Source organism: Euphorbia lathyris, chromosome 3 (assembly GCF_963576675.1).
Source record: "Euphorbia lathyris chromosome 3, ddEupLath1.1, whole genome shotgun sequence".
NCBI classification, from domain to species: Eukaryota; Viridiplantae; Streptophyta; class Magnoliopsida; order Malpighiales; family Euphorbiaceae; genus Euphorbia; species Euphorbia lathyris.
In genome coordinates, this window is record NC_088912.1 from 849,323 (window position 1) to 856,749 (window position 7,427).

Below are 7,427 nucleotides of genomic sequence, written 5' to 3' on the forward strand. Positions count from 1 at the left end.
CGACCCTAAACGAGAAAGTGATGAGCGTTCAGTTCCAATCGAATCGCCTAGCGTTCAGTTCAAATCGAATCGCCTTCACCTAAACGAGAAGCTTACCGGAAAGAAACTTATTTGGTCGATTGACTGATAACGAGAAAGAGACTCAAGCTACTGGTCCGGTCGAGTAACGCGGTAAACTCATTGCTTCCTCTCTTTTCAAAGCTTGTGGTCCGACGGAAAAATAGAAGTCATCTGTATCAAGTGATACGTGAATTGCAGGAAGTTCAAGATCGCATCAAGGAAAGCGGTGAAAGATAGAATCCATTCTTCTCCAAAGAATTCTATTATTACGAAGTCAATTCAAGTTTGGGAATCAATAAAACAGGAAAAGAAGGGTTTCTGGAAAATTCCAGAATTCTGGAAAATTTCCAGAATTATGGAAATTTTCCAGAATTCTGAAAATTAAAATAAAAATAGAAGAAGAAGAGGAGAGGAGGAAGAAGAAGAAGAAGAAGAAGAAGAAGAGAGGAAGAAGAAGAGAAGAGAGGAAGAAGGAGAAGAAGAGGAAGAAGAAGAAGAAGAGGAGGAGAGGAAGAAGGAGAAGAAGAAAAAGAAAAAAGAAAAATAAAAAAAATAAAAAAAATATTTTTCCAACTCTACCCCTTGCCACATCAGCAACTTTAACACTGTTAAGCCAATTTCTGTTTTTCGGGTAACGGTGAAACCACGGTCCTTTTTTTTTGTAAAACCAAACCACAAGGGTTTTTTTGGAACAACATTAAACCACAGGGGTTTTTTTTGGAATTTACCCTAAAATTAAATATATTCTAAACACGCTAAGTTTAAATGTTTTGATTTATTTAACTAATGTGTTTGTTCAATGTTGAGTTATATTATTTATAAGACATAAAGACTAAAAGGGTTAAAGCCCATACGGAAGTCAAAGCCCAAGTCAAACAGATCAAGACAACTCGGCCCGCGTGTGCAAAACGTTGTCGTTATAATCAAAACGCAACTCAGCAAAAGAAGGATCTAGAAGACCTTCGTTGAACAACTTCGGAATGAAGCTGCTGAGTTGAATCGACAAAGAGTACAAGACAGCAGCTGAACAAGAATAACTTCCAGACAAAGTGTTTCCACTTTGGGAAAAGTTCAGAAGACACAGCAAGACAGAGTGACAACGACAGGAAGCCGTTTCCCTCCAACGGTTATTTCGAAATCCGAAATGACTGATGTCTCAGACGTCTCTATAAATAGTGCCCTTTAGTTTCTTCACTTCTACACAGAACATTATCAAGCCATTATGCTTTTCTCATGCTCATAAAATGGAATATCATTCACCTCAAATGGATAGATATGTACTTCAGTTCCTCTGCCTTCTGTAACATGACCCATAATTGATCTTATGTCTTTATCACCTTCAACTAACATTAAGCCATCAGACAAAGACTTCCCCAACTCTAAGTAATATAGATGTTGAATGTCCTTACACCCTAAATCATCAATGTATCTGTCTTTTATGTCTTTATAGCTGAGAAAATCTATGTCAAACCTGAATTCAATATCCACATTACCACCAATGTAATGCCTTGTGGGCATTAGTATCCACTTGCCACCAAAGTGCAGGTATAAATCACAGCAAGTTGTCATTCTGCAAATTATTAATAATAAAATTAATTTGTGAGCCAATAATCTGCATATGCACTGAACTAGGCTCAAATAAGAATTTTCATCAGGTCCAAATGAAGTTAAATGCATTTCAACTAAATGCATAATAACACCTTGAGAGGAAACACGGTGCACAAATGGCTTATATATGTAAAATTGGTACCACTAACTATCTTTACAAACAAAGTAACCATTAAAAAATGTGAACAAAGACAACTCACTAAAAGATAACTACATTCTTAGACTCATTAGAGTAATATCACACATCTGAGTAAAGTAAATGACACGTATAGAGACAAATGACCTACTTCTATGCTAATCTTTTTTATATGAGATAAAAAATGTTATTATATTCAACCTGAATCCTTGCACATAAGAAAAAAAAAGTTAAGAAAGTTACCTTTGTTATTACTTGGTGGCTGCACAAATAAAAAAACCAGAATGCTTGAGTTCCTTTCAGTTCAATATCATCATTTACGATCCAGAAATGCTTGCTATTATATAGATAGAGGTCTTTTTCTCCAGCAAAAATCAAAGTGAATGGCAGGAAAAAAGAACCGAATCAAAGTGAAGTGAAAAAACCAAGAAGTGAAATAAACTATATTAGGGTTCCTGGGTTTTTCGAATAATAGATTTGGGTGAAAATTTTAGATTTGTGAATTCTATGGCTTTACACTTAATCACATTAGTTCAATCTTCATGGAGGTACAAGAAAGAAGAAGCATATTCACCTGGATGCTTGAATCAACAAAGTCCATTCAAAATCCATTGCTTAACACAGAAGATGAAAGGGTGGGGGTACAATTGACATTTGATTAATTTATATCCCTATGAGTCGGCAAACGGCAATCACTATAAGTAACGGTGTAAATTAAGATTTGTTAGTATGGGTAAAATTGAACCAATAGGTTAACCATAGGTCCTTAATTGTACCATTTTAGACCTTAAGGGTATTATTGCTCTTGGCTGTCTATCTTAAGGGTATTTTTGAACCATATCCCTAAATTAATTAGCAGTGTAATTGATCATTTTCAATGCCTTATTTTTCGTTTTCTTTTCTACTTTTAATTAGATGATAATAGAAGTTTTTTTATATATATAAAAATACTTATAACTTTATTGGATTAAAACAGAATAATTATAACCAGAAAATAAACTTAAGAAATCAAATCTTACGAAATCTACAAAGCGACTAAAACCAGTGCACAAAGCAAAAAAAAAAAAGTCATAAAAACATAAAACAACAATAAAACATAGCTACTAGACCAGAGATGAAGTATGAAAAAAAACAATAATTAGGTTGATTAACTAGTCAAGGTTAATTGCAACTTTATTTAGAGATCTATACAATGACTTCAAGTTTTCCACTGATATGAACTTTATATGTTCATAATTTGTTCAAAGTTTAGTATTTCATTTTGATAATTTGAGTGTTTATTATGTGATTTGTTAGTGTTTTATCCTTGTTTTAGTGTTATGTTTTGTATAGGAAAATTGTCAAATAGATGCATGAACATTCACATTTTGAGATGAAAATCAGCTGAAACGCGCCCGCAGAAAAAAGCACGCTCATTGGATTAAAGAGGCTTGGATTGCACAGAACGCGCTCGCGGAAAATAACACGCCCGCGGAATTTTCCAAAATTGCTGTAAAGTTATGTCTCTTTGTCAAAAGTCACATTCTTCCATCCAAAAGACATGTCTATCTAGAGTGGTGTTTCAAGGGGTGTCTCTACATTTAAAAGAACATAATTGCTGGATGTTTTGAGGATGACAAAATTACTTGCAGAAGAACACAAGAGATCAGAAAAAAAAAAGAGACTTGAAGATCAATTGCATGTTTAAAGCATTTTGAAGAGAAGTTAAAGATCAAGAAGAAAGAAGACAGTAATGTAAAAAGGATAGAGAGATCATCCTTCACTATTCTCCTTCTTCTTTACTTCTTGTATTTACAATTACATTCTATATGTTTTTACATTTAAGGATGATAATTACTATCTACTTTAGTTTGTTCAATTGACTTAGTTTAATCTAACTTACAATATTCTTATCATAATACATGTCTCAGTTAAGATCTTAATTATTCTTTATAGTTAGGAATATGATCGAGAGACAATTCCTTAACGAAATTTATGAAAGAATTGATTATCTTTTATCACTAGAGAGATCAGGATAAAAAGATAGTTGTCGTATGTTGATTATTGAAGTAGTAATGTTTATGATTGTTTAGTTGATTCAACAAGTGAGAACTGAGAATTAATATCATCATTTTATATTACTAAGTACTCTAATTTATGTCGAGAGAGTAGATTAGAATTATTTACAACCTAACTTGTAATCGTTAGATTGAATAAGTATAATTAAGCAAATCATTAAGTTTTTATCATCTGTCTCTGACTTGTTATTCAAATGCATATTTAAGTTTGATCTTTAGATTCAAGTAATTAGATTAGTTTTAGTTGGATAATTAACAACATTCTTATATTTTATTTCTGTAAACAAAAGAAACGGATTAAATGATAGTGAGTAATAATTTTGTTCCTCGAGGGATCGACATCTTTTATTACTACAAGGAAACCATATACTTGCGGAAATTTCCTCAACAAGTTTTTGGCGCCGTTGCCGGGGAGCAATTCTGTTTATTGCCATTATTTTACTTAGTCTAACTTTTGGATTACAGTCATTTTTTTTATTTACTGATTTTTTTTTTCTTTTCAATTTTGCAGATTTTTTTTAATTCAAGTACATGCCTAGGACAAGAAGTTCCAAGGAAAAGCTTGAAACATTTATCCCAGAGATTGAAAATTTTTATAAACAGAAAAGAAAAACAAAAAAATTGAAAGACAAGATGGCAAATCTACCCGAGCAAAGACTTATGGATTATGCCATTCCAGCAGTGAATGGGGCGCAACAAGGAGTGGTTCGTCCGACGGTTAATGCAAATCAATTTGAAATAAAACCAGCTTTGCTTCAAATGATGCAAAATTGTATCCAATTTTATGGTTTGCCAAATGAAAATCCAAACTCTCATTTAGCAAATTTTTTTGAGATATGTGATACATTTAAAATTAATAATGTTCCTGCCGAAGCAATTAAGCTTCGACTTTTTCCATTTACTTTAAAGGATAAAGCCAAAGCTTGGTTAAATTCATTACCACCAGGATCCATTACAACTTGGGATCAATTGGCACAATCATTTTTATCCAAGTATTTTCCTTTGGCAAAAACAGCCAAGTTGATAAAGGAAATTACTACATTTACACAATTTGATTCTGAATCATTATATGAAGCATGGGAACGTTTTAAGGATTTGCAGCGGAGTTGCCCCCATCATAACCTTCCAAGAGAGTTACTTATGCAGACTTTCTACAATGGAGTTAATCTAGCCACCAGAACCACTATTGATTCAGCATCCGGAGGATCACTTATGAGGAAAACTACTACTGATGCCTATGATTTATTGGAAGAAATGGCTACTAACAATTGCATGTGGCCAAGTGAGAGAGCAAAGGAATCATCTTCTCAGCCTATGAAAGGAATTATTACTACTGACCCAATGACTGTTTTGCAGGCACAAATTTCAGCATTAACCAATAAGATTGAGAAAATGAGTATGGGTAATCAACCAACTTGTACAGTGTGTGGACAAAGTGGACATTATGAACTTGAATGTCCCTTGGGACAACCAAGTACAGAGGAGCAAGTTAATTATGTCCAAGGACAAGCACGGGGAAATCCATATCCTAATAATTACAGTTCTGGTTGGAGGCCTAATCAAAATTAATGCATAGGATTCATATGGAAGAAAAACACCAACCTAAAGCGGATAGGCAAAGAAGACTAAATCCAAACATGAAGGAAGTAGTTAAGAAAGAAATAATTAAACTACTTGATGCTGGCATAATATATCCCATATCAGATAGTGAATGGGTTAGTCCAGTGCAGTGTGTACCAAAAAAAGGTGGGATCACAGTTGTAAAAAATGATAAAGGAGAGTTGATATCTACACGAACCACGACTAGATGGAGGGTTTGTATAGATTATAGAAAATTAAACTCAGCAACTAGGAAAGACCATTTTCCCTTACCATTTATTGACCAAATGCTAGAACGAATTGCTGGTCATGCATTTTATTGTTTCTTAGATGGATTTTCTGGATACTTCCAAATCTTTATATATCCAACTGACCAAGAAAAAACAACATTTACATGTCCCTACGGTACCTTTGCCTATAGGAGAATGCCGTTTGGATTATGTAATGCACCAGCAACTTTTCAAAGGTGCATGACTTCAATATTTGGGGATATGATAGAGCATATTATGGAGGTGTTTATGGATGATTTTTCTGTCTATGGTGATTCATTTGACTCATGTTTGTCTAATTTAGATAAAGTATTGGCTAGGTGTGAAGAATCCAATTTGGTCCTTAATTGGGAAAAATGCCATTTTATGGTTGAAGAAGGGATTGTGTTGGGACATAAAATATCAACCAAAGGCATAGAAGTTGATAGGGCTAAAACAGAGATGATAGAACGATTACCCCCACCTAATTCAGTAAAAGGTATCAGATCATTCCTAGGACATGCCAGATTTTATAGGAGATTCATTAAAAACTTCTCTTTAATAGCAAAACCATTAACAAATCTCTTGGTGAAAGATGCTAAATTTGATTTTGGAGATGATTGTTTGAAGGCTTTTGAGACTTTAAAAAATGCCTTAGTAAGTGCACCTATAATCACAACTCCGGATTGGAATTTACCTTTTGAGATAATGTGTGATGCTAGTGATCTAGCCATAGGGTGTGTTTTAGGCCAAAGAAGAGAGAACAGATTACATGTCATTTCTTATGCAAGTCATGCTTTAACAGGTGCTCAATTAAACTACACAACTACAGAAAAAGAAATGCTTGCTGTAGTATATGCGTGTGATAAGTTTAGGTCATATTTATTGGGTTCTAAAGTGATCATATTTACTGACCATGCGGCACTTCGTTATTTATTTGCAAAAAAGGATGCAAAACCACGCCTCATTCGGTGGGTTTTGTTATTACAAGAATTTGATATCGTAATTAAAGATAAGAAAGGCACAGAAAATTCAGTGGCGGATCATTTATCCTGCCTTGAGGATAAAAATGGACCTATTGGAGATACGTCCGGAATCAATGATGATTTTCTGGACGAAGCATTAATGTTAGTTAGGCATTTGACTGCACCTTGGTATGCTGATTTCGCTAACTTTCATGCTGCAGGAATCACTCCCCATGATTTTACATATCAACAGAGAAAGAAATTTCTTTCTAATTCCAAACATTACTTTTGGGAGGAACCATACTTGTTTAAAGTCTGTGGGGATGGACTCATTAGGAGATGTGTGAGTGAGGACGAATATATTGATATCTTAACCACTTGTCATTCTAGTCCATATGCAGGCCATCATGGAAGTTTAAAAACAGCATCTCGTGTCCTTGAATGTGGTTTTCATTGGCCAACATTATTCAAAGATGCACGTGATTTTGTGCAAAGATGTGATCGATGCCAACGAGTCGGCAATATAAGTAAGAGGGATTCTATGCCATTAACCAACATGTTAGAGGTAGAGTTGTTTGATGTATGGGGAATAGACTTTATGGGTCCTTTTCCTACTTCTTTTGGGCAGAATTATATTCTAGTGGCTGTGGACTATGTGTCCAAATGGGTAGAGGCAATCGCCTCGCCAACAAATGATTCTAAGGTAGTAACTAAGTTCTTAAAAAAATTATTTACTCGATTTGGAGTTCCTAGA

General features: G+C 34.2%; 1 non-coding gene across 1 annotated transcript; it reads right to left on the reverse strand.

Annotated features, from left to right (window-relative positions):
• Positions 1-4,878: 4,878 nt before the first annotated feature.
• On the reverse strand, positions 4,879-4,985 carry LOC136224983 (small nucleolar RNA R71). Its single transcript, XR_010686725.1, has one exon. It is a non-coding gene; the product is annotated as a small nucleolar RNA R71 (small nucleolar RNA).
• Between the last annotated feature and the right edge of the window lie 2,442 nt (positions 4,986-7,427).